At 43.3% G+C, this 14,315-nt stretch overlaps 1 long non-coding RNA gene across 1 annotated transcript in view; it reads right to left on the bottom strand.

The window, feature by feature from the left end:
- LOC117073237 overlaps window positions 1-14,315 on the bottom strand; it is an 86,137-nt gene that overhangs the window by 60,858 nt on the left and 10,964 nt on the right. The window contains exon 2 of the long non-coding RNA XR_004433179.1: window positions 8,429-8,610. This is a non-coding gene — a long non-coding RNA (uncharacterized LOC117073237). The remainder of the gene's footprint in view (window positions 1-8,428; window positions 8,611-14,315) is intronic.

The raw sequence follows: 14,315 nt of genomic DNA, 5'->3' as shown, positions 1-14,315 counted from the left end.
AGCTCCATCACACCTTCAGGGTATATCCTTGGACAAGTTATCTGGTCTTTCCAAGCCTCAGTGGCTTCATCTGTAATTGGCAATAATAAGAAAACCTATTTCAAAATGTTATTTGAAGGATGAAAGGGTATTACATATATATCAAGCACTTTGCTCCATGCCTAGCAGAAATGAGTGCTTGATCAATGATAACTAACAGAACATTATCTTCATCGTATTTCCAGCGTTTCATTTTCTGAGACCCAATGCCCATCAGCTCTCACTCTCTCTCAACATACCTGCATTTCACATCATCGATAGCTCTGATTTCTGAATGATGTTATTTTTCACAAACCATCAGTAGCTTTCTGGCTTCACATCTTTCTTCACCTGGTTCAGATTCCTGAGGGCACCACACAGTTTCTTTACTGACATTTCCTCTTACTCCCATTCTTTGTTGTCCTTTCTCAGCTCCTGCTCTGCCAGAACCTGAGTCTGGACCGCCCGATGTGCGCTGTGTAGTGTGCAGCCTGTCACAATAGCCACATTCCAAATGTTCAATAAGCACACGTGGCCAGTGGCTACTCGATTGCACGGTACAGATTGTAGAACCTTTTCATGATTGCAGAAAGTTCTACTGGACAGCAGTGCTATATCTAAACAATTGACCTTCTCTCTTCTACACCTTATAGTGAAGAACACTTCTGGGTAAGACAGAAGTGTGGTTTGGTGTTCCTGAAACTTCAGTGCATTCAGTCTCAATGTCTTCCAGAATGCCTGGAGGTGTTCAGAATCCCCCTCATCTCCTATCTGGTTCTGCCACTGTTGTAATATTTCACCTATCTTTTCAAACCTTCCACTCCACCACCTCCACCAGCTTTGACATCTCTCTCAGCAGATGAGCTTACCTTCTTTTTTACTGCAAAATCAATGAGATGAAAATTCTCTTAATTCCCTTCTCTGTCAGTTATTATCATGTCTCTCCATGCCCATCCTTTATTTTTTTCTTCTTGTTTAATTTAAGGCTAATCCTACCACCTATGCTTAGGATTAATTCATCAGCCAACAAATATTTATTGAGCAAGTACTACATGCCAGACACAGTTTTAGGTGCCAAGATTTAGCTGTTAACAAAACAATGTCTCTACCCTCATTCTAGTGTTGTCACATAGACAATAAACAAATACCTCAGATGGTGATAAATATAACAGAGAAAAATGAAACAGGCTGGGTGTTAGGGTGTACCAGGGTGGAGTCCGTTGCTATTTTATATTGAGTGGTCCAAAAAGGCTTCAGTGATCTGGAAACAAATAACAAGAAAGTCAGGGAGTGAGCTGCGAGGGTGTCTGATGGAAAATGACGAAATTCCTGGCAGAGAAGATGTCAAGCACAAAGGCTTGGGACATGCACAAGCTCATTCTGTTGGAAGGAAAGCAAGAGGGATCACATGTGAAGAAGACAGAGACCAAGGACAAACAGAGAAGACATGATCGGGGATGTGGCCAGGTCACGTAGCTTCTCTCTGGCCACAACAGTGAGTGAGTGGAGAAGCCACGGGAGGGTAGGAGCAAAGGAAAGACCTCATCTGTCTTGCATTTTTGAAAGGGTCATTTTGAGTGTTGGATTCCCAATAGTCTACAGGGGCAAGGATGGGAATAGGGAGATTTGCTAGGAGGCTGTTGCAATTATTCAGGTGTGGTGGTATATTTAGATCAATAAGAATGGCAGGTTGGCCCGAGGGACAGTGATGGAGGTGGTAAGGAGTGGTGCGGACATGTGTCTATTTTGAAATCAATCCATCATTTCTTACTTCAGGAGGAAATTTGTTTCTCTGTCTTCTCTCATATTGTAAAGTTATTTACCTTTATCAGCTCACTTCTCTCAGAAGAGAAGCTTAAATCTCCATCTTAAAATTTGAAAGGGCTTTCTCTCAATCCTCAGTGTCTCCTTCTCTAGTCATTACTCAATTTCTTCTTAACAATGTTTGACAGAGTATATCCCCTTAGTCTTCTCATCCCCTCCTCTTCCCACTAAAATCTGTCCCCAAGTAACAAAGCTGATCTGCTCAGGCTAGCACTGTCACTGATTAGAATATTGCCAGATCTATTGGGCCTTTCTCTCAGTGTCTTACTTGACCACATCGTGTCATCTGACATTTTCAAACTCTCACTTTTCTTGACTTCCTTGACAATGTTCCCTACGTGTTTTTCTCCTACACATCTGATTCCTCAAAGCTCCTCACAGACTCCTCTTCCTCCACTCACCTCGTAAATATGAAGGTTCCCAAGCCTCTGCCTTTAAATTTCTCATCTTCTGCTCTTCTTATCTTGAAGGTAATAGTTGCTAGAAGAAATAGATCCCAAAATGATGATGCCTCAAAATCAATAAAGGCTTATTTCTCACTCAAGCAATAATAGAAGACAAACATTTAGTGTTTTAAAACTAGTATAATGTTTTAAAATTGAAATTCTAACCCAGGGGCCAAAATACCAGAAAGCTATCAGATACCAGAGTGAAGGGGATAGAGACCACTGCAAAGGAATCTTTAAAGTAGATATCTGAGAACAGGTTCCATTATTTTAAGACTCTGGAGAGATGTTGAGAATATAAAAGTTTAAGAGAGTGGAGAGCAAGGCAGGGGGGTGGGCGGAGGGTGAATTTTGGGAGACGCCTTCAGAAGAAGCACCTGCCAGTTGTGTGTGAGTCCCAGCTCTCCCAACAGGGTAGGGTTAATTAATCTTCCTCAACTCCAGGAAAGATAACTAACATAGGCTTCAACAGCACCTTCTGCAGTTGAGGGACCGTGCACACTAATGCCTAACTCATGCCTGAATAAATGTAAATTGGTCTAAGACAAGGTGAAGGATAAAAAGAGGAAGGGGCTATGTTTATTAAGGAACCACGTTCCTGTCAATAGTGGGCTAGAAATGCATGAGTTTCCTGTGGACCTAATAGGGTCTACATGGGAGGGAAGGCAGGCCTGAGGCTGTTTTAGGTCCTGCCCAAGAGGAGGAGAATGTGTCTCACAGAGAGAGTCTGTATGCAAGGGACTGCAGAGAAGCAGGGTCCAACTAGGGATCGGGAAGCAGCCAGCCAACACACAGCTGTGGCAGCTGTTGGGGGAAGGACCCAAAAACAAAAGAATGAGTCAGGTGTGAGCATCTGCCAAGCCTGGAGTGAATGGGTGATTTTAGTTTTCTCTCCCTAAGTTTTGTTAATGGTGGCATAAGCTTACATCTATGCATGGAGGAACAGAGGCTTTGTCACAGGTAAGAAAAGGAAATGAGGAGTGAGAGCTGTAAGCTTGAGACACGGTGAAGAATTAAACACATGCAGCAGTACAGAAGAAAAAGGCTGCAAACTCCAACATCTTTCTAACCCAGTCCATTCCAAAACTAGGGAAAAGGTTGAGACCTGAAGCATATTCCTCAAACAGAAGGGACACACTCCTAACTTGTCAAAACAGGACCTGGCTGCAGGGTCAACAGGAAGTTCCAACCCATGACCTCAGCTCTTGTCCTAGGCCCCAGAGGCCATCAGCACCCAACTGTTAGATAAGATGTAGATGGTGTTCAGAGAAGTAGAAAGGAGGATAGATGAGAACACATCTATGCTATTTTAGGGCAAACAGTAGACCTGCTGTCTTATCCCATTCAAAAATGAGTTAACAGAAAAAGAATAAACAGCAACATAGGGCTTATGCATAAATTCCTCAACTAACAAGAAGAAACGAAACAAAGAGCAAAGAAAGCTAAAGAGCACGCTCAAAAACTAAATCTTTAAATCAACAATTTACACATTCAAGAAAATTTTAGAAACAAACAAAAACACTTGTCAAAAATGCAATAGAAGAAAACGTTCCTGAAATGAGGAAAGATCTTTCCATTTCTGGAAAGACAGAAACCATAATTTTGTTTCTGGTTTTCTTTGGATGATTAAATTGTAGGAGCCCTCTGTCCCTCCTCCCTCTTTTCCCTTCCTCCTTCTCTCCCTTTCTTTGTTTCCTCTTTACCTCCCTCCTCTTTCTCTTTCTTCCTCCCTTTCTTTTTTCCTCGATGGTGTTTGTATTTGAAAAATGAATACCTATTATTTTTAGAATTAGGAAGAAGCTTTTTTAATTAAAAACACTGTTTAAGCCCAGGTACGGTGGCTCACGCCTGTAATCCTAGCACTTTAGGAAACCAAGGCAGGCAGATTGCCTGAGTTCGAGACCAGCCCAGGCAACATGGTGAAAATCCATCTCTACTAAAAATACAAAAAGTTAGCCAGGTGTGGTGGTGCATATCTATAGTCCCAGCTACTCAGGAGGCTGAGGCATGAGAATTGCTTGAACCCAGGAGATGGAGGTTGCAGTGAGCCGAGATCGCGCCACTTAACTCCAGCCTGGGCAACAGAGTGAGACACAATCTCAACAAACAAACAAACACACTGTTCAATAATATGCTACCATTAAATGACAAACTTTGAGTAACCACAGGTAGAGAAAAACCTAGAATTATCTACAGTTGTTATAAAGCCCTGGCATTAGGAAATTATATTTTAATCAAGATAACTGGGCCGGGCGCAGTGGCTCAAGCCTGTAATCCCAGCACTTTGGGAGGCCGAGACGGGCGGATCACGAGGTCAGGAGATCGAGACCATCCTGGCTAACACTATGAAACCCCGTCTTGCTTGAACCCAGGAGATGGAGGTTGCAGTGAGCGGAGATCGCGCCACTTCACTCCAGCCTGGGCAACAGAGTGAGACACAATCTCAACAAACAAACAAACACACTGTTCAATAATATGCTACCATTAAATGACAAACTTTGAGTAACCACAGGTAGAGAAAAACCTAGAATTATCTACAGTTGTTATAAAGCCCTGGCATTAGGAAATTTATTTTAATCAAGATAACTGGGCCGGGCGCGGTGGCTCAAGCCTGTAATCCCAGCACTTTGGGAGACCGAGACGGGCGGATCACGAGGTCAGGAGATCGAGACCATCCTGGCTAACACTATGAAGCCCCATCTCTACTAAAAATACAAAAAAAAAAAAAAAAAACTAGCCGGGCGAGGTGGCGGGAGCCTGTAGTCCCAGCTACTCGGGAGGCTGAGGCAGGAGAATGGCGTGAACCCGGGAGGCGGAGCTTGCAGTGAGCTGAGATCCGGCCACTGCACTCCAGCTTGGGTGACAGAGCGAGACCCCATCTCAAAAAAAAAAAAAAAAGGCCGGGCGCGGTGGCTCAAGCCTGTAATCCCAGCACTTTGGGAGGCCGAGACGGGCGGATCACGAGGTCAGGAGATCGAGACCATCCTGGCGAACACAGTGAAACCCTGTCTCTACTAAAAATACAAAAAACTAGCCGGGCGAGGTGGCGGGCGCCTGTAGTCCCAGCTACTTGGGAGGCTGAGGCAGGAGAATGGCGGGAACCCGGGAGGCGGAGCTTGCAGTGAGCTGAGATCCGGCCACTGCACTCCAGCCTGGGCGACAGAGCAAGACTCCGCCTCAAAAAAAAAAAAAAAAAAAAAAAGATAACTGTCGGCTTGTGGACTTGAGTCACATACATAAAAAGACCTGGGATAGGACAGAACTAGAGTTAAAAGAACAATTTTAAAACTGGGAAATGACATGAATGGAACGGGATCACAAGCTTAGCAACACACTACAGATCAATCGAATGAAATTAGTGCTCATATTTATACACATTCAACAGGTGATGAAAATGGCGTTCCAAAGTGAAAAGTTCATAAATGGTGCTCATTCAATTTTTGGAAAAATTTCTAAAATGTCATAGCTCTTCCTTGTTCTGTATGACAAAATATATTCCAGATATGTTGGATTAAAGAATAAAGTGTCAAAAAATATTTAGTGAAAAATATACATGAGTATCAATTTGATTTCCTGATGGAGAAGCCTTAGCAAAAAGATAGCAATTCCTAGATGAGTTCACATAAAAATGTAAACTCTCTTTTGGCCTGAAACACTATTAATACAAACAAAATTAAAGGGCCAGGAACTAACAGGGGAAAAATTACAATAATATGTAGAAGACAGTAGGGTAGGAGTCTTAATATAAAAAAAGTTCTCATTAATAATAAAATATACTTTACTATAGATAATATAAATGTATATACAATGAAATTTTATTTAAAATATAAGAATGAGAATAGGGTTCTTATTAATAAAAGAAACAATGGGCAAAGAACATGAACAGTTACTCAAAAGAAAGTTGTTCAAATGGACAACAAAATGTCCATTTTAAGTAATAATTTAAAAATTCAAAATAAAACAAAGCATATACCGTATTTGGCCTGGGTGGGAGAGAACTTTGATAATAACATCCATCCCAAAACACAGGGAAAGAGTCATGCCCTTACACTATTGGTTGGAATGTAACAGGTAAAAACTTTCAGGAGGGCAGCTGGTTATATATATAAAGATCTTAAATATGTCCACATTTTAATTTTTTATTTATCTTATTTAATTTTAATTTTATGTAATTATTTATTTATTTTGAGAGGAAGTCTTACTCTGTCGCCCAGACTGGAGTGTAGTAGTGCCATCTCGGCTCACTGCAACCTCTGCCTCCTGGGTTCAAGTGATTCTCATGCCTCAGCCTCCTGAGCAGCTGGGATTACAGGCGTGTGCCACCACACCTGGCTAATTTTGGTAATTTTAGTAGAGATGGGGTTTCACTATGTTGGCTAGGCTGGTCTCGAATTCCTGACCTCACGTGATCCACCTGCTTTAGTCTCCCAAAGTGCTGGGATTATAGGCGTGACCCACCACGCCCAGCACAAATATGTCCACATTTTTAGATCTAGTGATTCGACTTCTAGGAACTCATCTCAAGGAAATAATAAGAGATGCATTTAAACACATAAAAGGATAGATGCAATACTCACACTTAAAAAATTTGGGAAATGACTTCAATATGCAATAATTGTGGACTGGTTTAAAAATAAAGACACACCTATTTGAAAGGTTACTCCCCAGTCATTAATATTTTCAAGAAATAATTTGACCATTGAAACTGCTCAACATACATTGGTAGGTGAAAAATATCAGTATACAGTACAATATTACACTAGGATTGCAATTTTGTTTTACACACGCACAGAAATTTTAATAATGATTATTTCTGGGAGGTATGATTACATGTGATTTACATTTTTTGTTCTGTGTCTTCCACATTTTATACAAATAATATGTTTTGTTTTAAACTTAGGATGGATGTCATTTAAAAAGCAGCAATTTTGATATTGGAAGTGGACAAATCACAGAGAAGGTGTCCAGTTGCTACAGGGTCTCTTTCTACCCAGAGTTTATTCCTATTCAGATGCACCAGAAGGGGGCGCCTCAGCCTCTTCCCACTGATGGACAGCTGGATCACCTGGTAAGTCTGGAATAGTCAAGTCTGCAGGATTCACTTTCCCTCATGGTTATGCTCCTTTTCTGGGTCTCTCAGAAATTTCCATAGAAGAAGGATATGGAAATTTGAATGACACCGTGAGAGTTTTATCTAGTCACGTGATTAACAGTGTGTGTTGGTGATGTGTGCTTTGGTCAACCTGTTCTACCTGGACAGCTGCTGCAAATCAGGAGTGCCTCTCCATCAGGAAAAGACAGAAACAGAACAGGACTCTACCCAATTTGCCTTAATCGTAACAAACAGGTTCACGGAAATGACCAAATTCACAACTATAACTTAGGAGGTTGACTCAGCCGCCAACTAACTGTACCTGAATCAGAGTTTGCTTCTTAAAAAGTTATACGCTCTTCTTCATGGAACCAGTTAGGGGGCAGCAGATATCCTGGCATCTTTTGTTGTCTAAAGGAAGCTTCCAATTAGGAGAGCCTAGAGTTTCTATGTATTATTATTTTATTTGCCATGTGACATGGTCTGGCAGTTCCATCCTGCACCAGTTGTTCATTTTGGAAGCCAAATCTCTCACCTAGTAGAGTGCTTATAATTCACTACTGAGCAAAGGTGAACCCAAATAATAAAGTATCCTATATAATTACCGCACTCTGCATCAGCCATTTCAGTTTCATCATTATCTAAATATTACGAAGCCCCAGCCTTCTCTTTTGGTCTATCATTCTGTCTCTCACACACGCTTAAGTAAACTTTATTTTGACTCCTTAAAATACCCTCAGGATGAGAATGCAAGTAAGGGGATGAGTGTAGGCATCTATAAAATGGCTTCTGCAAAGACCTCAAGATGCTAATTTAAGAGGATGAAGCATAGCCCAGCCTGTGGTAAAAAACATTTGCTTTTCCTGATGCATGCAACATTGTGGAGATGCTACTTTTGTGAGTATGTGGGGTGTGTGTGTGTGTGTGTGTGTGTGCAGCTACTGAACACTCTGAGAATTTTGTCTGTTCAAAAAGAAACAACAGAAACACGATGCTGAGCTCTTGAGGATCCTTGAACCAATGTCTTCTTTCTGTTTTCATTACGTACCTTTTTTAGTTTCCAGAAGTTCCTCATGGGATAAAGAGTAGTAGGTGTGGAAACTGGACCACAGAGAGGTAGACTGACTTATAACTTTCCAGCCAGGGACAGCCAAATGTGTAGTAGGGTCTTCCCAGTACCAGTCTGCCCTGGCGACTTGTCACAGAGCATTTACCCATCTTTCCAAGGCTCTACAAAGTAGGATGTAGGGAGTTCAGGTCAGCCAAGAAAGCTTTTTTTAAAAAAGGAAGAGAAATAATACCAGTAAGCAACATTGACTATGTACCAGCATATTCTATGTGGCTCACAAAATTAACTGAGCTATCCCTGACAACAATCCTATCTATGAAGGGGGTACTATTCTTATCCATATTTATTATACTAATCGGGGAACCAAGTCATTTGCCCAGCAGTTTGAAAATGGTGAATCCTAAATTTGAACCCAGGCAGTCTGACTGCAGGACCCATACATTCAACCACTACCTTTTACCTCATCTTCAAATGGTATTTTTCATACTTCAGAGCACTGAGGTGCCTGTGCCCTTGGTCACCGGGAGGCCATACTTGGCTGCACCCGTCTGGACCATCAGGGTCTTCCCCAGTCAGAGGCCACTGCCAGGGCCAGAGACAATGGAGAATTATTTAGTTTCCTGCAGTTCTAGAAACTGCCTCTGTTTCAAGCCCAGGAAGAAGGCGTTCTGAGGAGGACATTTCTTCTTGGGACAAGGACCCTTGGTGAGATTTGGCCTTTATGCACCTCCATCTGAAAAGCTAAGCTTCTCTCTGGGAATTCGAATTGAGGGTTAGAGATGATTGTTCAGATGGGGAAAGTGTGAAATGGTAATCACTTTCATATGACACTCGAGAAATGTTATAATAAAGCTGAGTAAATTGGAGCATGAGTTAGCCGGTCCTTTGCCTAATGATGTCACCCACTTTGTGCTTCCTCCAGCCTATGATTAATAAAAGAGGGGTTATGACAGTAACTCACTCCTAGTGGGCAGCAGTGACGTCAGCAGCAGCTGAGCAAACTGACTACATTTAGTTGTGCGTGTGTATGTGGGCATTTTTTTTTTCCTGTGACTAACATGAAGCTAACAGCATCTAATAAAACAAAAGCTCCTTGAAATTTGGGAAACTTATTGGGTGAACTCTTTTCTACAGGGAGCACCATTTTAATTATTCTCAGCTCATAGTTAAGTGATGTTGGAGTTGGCCAAAATTACCTTGTTGGCTTTCTGCCCCTGTTTCATTAAGGGATCACAAATGAACCCCTGGCCTTTGAGAGAGAGGTTTTCTGGAGTGTTTTTTTTTCCTTCTACTATAGAGGTTCCTCCCTCATTCATTATACTCTTCCATCTTTTAAGAGGAACTCAATGAGTAGAAGAGGGATTATAGCCATAAGTTATTTTTTGAGAGTTTAAAGCTGGTTGTAGAATTCAGTGATTCCATTTTAAACTCTAAGAATATTGTGCTTAATTACAGTTTGCTTTTCCAATCTGATAAAGTGACAGAAGTCCTACTTATTATTTCACCTTTGCAAACTTGACCTTCCTAAAATTAGAGTGGGCCACCTGGAAATATTTGCTCACCTGGCTGAGCTGCTGCCAGTGTCCATGCGAGTCCACAGGACTCGTGAACAGCGGCACTCAGACCATGCCTTGGAGCTGCTCCCCCAGAGGGCAGAACCTTTGGACTCTATTAGGACACGAGGGAGGCAGCAATTCACTGATTTAAAAAAAATACACACAGGACTGCCCCCAGGCTTTTCTGTGGGGCTTTTTCCCTCCAAGCAGCGATTTGGGAACAGGCTCTGGGGGGATCTTTGTGGACAGGCAAAACTGAATGCAAAGCAAGATTGCTGCCCTCTTATCAGTCCAATGGAATCTACGTGCTAAACCACCATGTCTTCAAGTCAGCAATGGAACTTATTACCCAAGGGGATCCAGGTGAGAAAAATGATTACAATAATCTGTTCCATGTTCCTTGGGGAGTATTTTTCAACAATCTTCTGGGGCAATAGGAAGATAAATTGTTGAAGCAGATGTTTCCTGATTGGGTTAGAACTGAGTCATGATAAACAATTTTGAAACATATATTGGTCAGGAAGAATGTTGAGGGCATATTTCTTCAGGTTGAGTTAGTCTGGGTTTTTTTCAATGTATGTTTTTCTATAGTGGTTGTAAATGAGTATTTCTCTCAATATTGAATTCTTTTACATGTACCACATGGTTACCTCTTGGGAAGAACTCCAGGCATTTCTGAATCATTTGAAAGTTGATTGAGGCCTTTGGTTCCAAAATGACCATTTACCTGAGGAGACGGTGATTCACAAGTTGGAAGAGATGACACAGCGTCAGAGTGTCTAAGACATTCCCCTCATGGCTCCCTTCATCTTAAAATGATCTCTGACCTACCCTTTCCTTTCTGGAGGACCCATGTCACTCAGGAGGTAAGTGATGAACCGGGGAAGTAAGCCCTCACTGTCTGGACAACAGGATTTCAGTTCTAAGCTGGTTTCACACAGGCAACTTCCCTTTTGTGCATTTCACCAATACTTGTTGATTACTCTTACGATTTTCCATGAGGTGGAATCCTTCACAATAGTTTCCCCAGTCCTCACAGGAGAGCAACACCTGGAAGGGCTGGAAGGGCATGGCCTTCCTTTAACAGCCACACCACTTCCTTTTACAAAGGAAGTTTGGAGAATATAATGTTGCTTGCAACAGCCATTAGGATTTAGCAAAACACTGTTTTATCTCTTTGGATATTGATTGTATGTCATTCCCCTAAGGTATTAAACAAATAAAATCAAGCTACAGCATATTCGTTTGCTCTAGGAGAAAGGCAGGGTAATCTTACTTTTGTGAATTTTACTTCAGGGAATTCTCTCTTGCATGGATTTATCTGATACTGAATTGCTAAAATGAACAACTCAATCCTTTATTTATTTATTCTTTTGCATGAGTCTCTTGTCTCCTAACAACTTGGGTGTGGGCCAGCCCATCTCATTTTGTTGCTGGCCACCAAGATTCTGCTTTGGGTTAGAACAAAAAGCCAGCAGGAAAATGTATTGAGGCCATACATGGAAGTTGGTTGGAGCAACGATGTTGCCCAACAGGAGCATTGTATCTGTAGTCTCCAGTAATCAGAGAACATAAGATGCAAGAGGAAGCAGAATCACTTGAATTATTAGTATTTTGTAGAGTTGTAATGTTTTTCTTGGTTCCCAAGGTCTCTTGGAGATGGATAGGGAGAAGGTTGGGTGAACTTCACAATTATAACATGAAATCAGGGTATCTCAAGTGCAGAACAGTTAACACCGTAGGCCAGATAATTTCTTGTTGTTGGGGGCTGTCCTGTGCATGGTAGGATATTCAGCAGCATCCCTGGCCCCTACCCACTAATGATCAGTGGACCCTCCCTCCCAGCTGTAACAACCAAAATGTCTTCAAACATTGCCAGATGTCCCCCGGGTAGCAAAATTGCCCCAGTTGAGAACCACTGCTGTAGAATGAAGAGTAATAGATTACTTACTGGATTTTTTTTCTTCTTCTCTTTTTCCCAGTTGTTTTAGTTCTAGTATCTGGGTTCAGAAAACAGCATTTCCAAATACTCTGAAAACAGAGTGCTCTTACATAGCAGAAGGCCTTGTGGGATATTCCAGTGGTTCTGAAAGAAATGTGAAGCTTAGGAATCAAGTTTCAGATTAACCATTTCTGACCCTGTTGTTCTCAATGAATTTCAGGGGACTTTTTAATGTTTCCCTCTTTCTCTCTGTTTAGAGCTATTCATTCACTGATTTAACTTGAAAGCAAAACAGCTTCCCAGTTCAATTTTGAATGTGAAACACTGCTTCTCCTTTGTCCCAACTCTTTCTAACTAACATTCAACCCAAGTTATGTACAGGTTGTGGCTGTCCAGGAAATAAGCAGTGTTTGCCAATCCCATGTTCAATGTCAACCATTTGATGAGACCCTTCTTCATCACAGACTCTCGCAGTCTCCCTGCAGCAGCTCTGGATCCTGCCCACATTCTCTGTCACCCCTCACCAACAAGGCCAGGTTTTCCGGCCTGAGCCCCAGAATAACACATTAGCTGCTGGGAACACCTTTTGATTTCTCTCCATAGTCACGTTTTATGTTCGGTTTCCCAGACGGGATGAACCAGAAATCATGCGTTTTTGGAAACAGATTTTTTCATAGGAAGGAACGAAAACACCCTGACTCGTCAGCGCTCTTGTCCGTGCCTCTGAACTCCCAGCCTTGTGTCTTTTCAGCTGAATCAGAGAACAACATCCTAGTCACCTGCTTGGGGCGTTCACGTCTCCTGGCTTGTATTTTTGACTGAATAACAGCAATCCGTGAGCAGCAGCTAAAATAATAGAGCCCTGAAAAATGTCCCCCCCTCCCCGTCCCGCTTTTCTGGGCCTGTCTCCTTGCTCAAGGAGTAGGGAGGAAAGACACCAATTAATAGCGTGGATGAAAGCTGAAGGACAGACGGTTTGCTTGAGAAGAAAAGTGAACATTCTTGCTTCCTCATCTATGCCAACTTTGAACAGGGACAGCTGCTGCCACAGGTAAACACCACTATAGGGTTGGCCATGGCCCTAAGCTAGGTGTCACCGCAAGCCACAGGCCGGCACACGAACGCTGGCCTCTCCCCCATTCGCACAATTGAGCTCTTATCCTTAAACGAACTTTGTTTTTTGACCAGCTCACTAATTGTGATTGAAAACACCAGCTCCCCAGCAATGCACACGCATTGGAGTTAGCAGCAGCAAGACAGGCCCTAATTGCTCCATTTACATAAAAGTAGAAACATACAACTTCTAAATATAAATCTCTGGCACATCGTTCCTTTTGCAATTACAGTAAAATAAGGTACCACAGTTTCCCTCCCGGCTCCTTCTCGCAGCAAGCTGCTCCACCGGGTTCGCTAGTGGCTGCTCCTCGAGGCGAGAACAGAGCCATGCAAATGCTCCAGCGTGGAGTTGGGTTTGTGAAGTCGCCAGTAAATCAGGCCGCCTCCACTAGGTGAATAACGCGGTGGCAGCGGGCCACTTTGCTAGTGCAGTCGCTGGAGGACCGCGCTCTGCACTCAGAAGGGGGCAGTTAGCTGGTGCGCGAGCGCTCCCTGCTCGCCTCTGTCCGCGGGGAGCCAGTCGGCCCCTCAGCAGGTCCCGCTCCCTGACATTTGCTGTGGTTTCAGTCCCTGGCAGTGAGGGCTGGGTTCAGAGATTCCCAGCTGCACTCACTGAAGAGTGAATTTTTTTCCCCTCCCTGAATTCTTTAGCTGCCAAAAGGGGGGAAAAATCAAGAGCTGCTCTTAAAAGAAGTTGCCCTTGCTGGTGCTCAGGGTAAAAATAGAGGCTGCCGCTTAGACCGGCTTGGCCCTGGCTCCAGGCATCCCGCTAGCTGGGCTCGAGCAGCGGCCGCGTTCCGGCGTGATCCCTGGAAGCTGCCAGCAGGTGCTGCTCAAGGTACAGTAGCAGGGCCGAGAAGCCGGGACCCGAAGGGCCTGGGGTGCGGGGAAGCTCCGGGGGAGGGGGAAGTGAAAGAGAAACCAAACCAAGGAAGGAGAAGTAGATTCTGGTCAGGACTGGGCTGACCAGCTTGTGCCCCGGGCCCTTGAGTTCCGCAGGGAAAAGCTGATTCCCAGTCTAGAATATTCCACAGAAGCTATTTTAACCTGCCTGCTTCCTCCACCACCCCCACCTTGATTTGCACCGAGCAAGGAGGCATTGCCACTGTGGTGCAGGTGGTTGCAGGGGGGTTGCAGCGCTGCTGGTAGGCTGGTCTGGCAGGTGGGCACTTGGTGGCATCAGATGGCCAGCGGAGTTTCAGAGTCACACTTGTGTTGTGGCTCCTCTGGTCAGAGTGCTGCAGATTTCTGT

This window comes from Trachypithecus francoisi, unplaced genomic scaffold (genome assembly GCF_009764315.1).
Source record: "Trachypithecus francoisi isolate TF-2019V2 unplaced genomic scaffold, Tfra_2.0 Lachesis_group4, whole genome shotgun sequence".
In the NCBI taxonomy this organism is placed as follows: domain Eukaryota; kingdom Metazoa; phylum Chordata; class Mammalia; order Primates; family Cercopithecidae; genus Trachypithecus; species Trachypithecus francoisi.
Note: the sequence above shows the minus strand (reverse complement) of the source record. Positions and strands in the feature narration are given on the sequence as shown.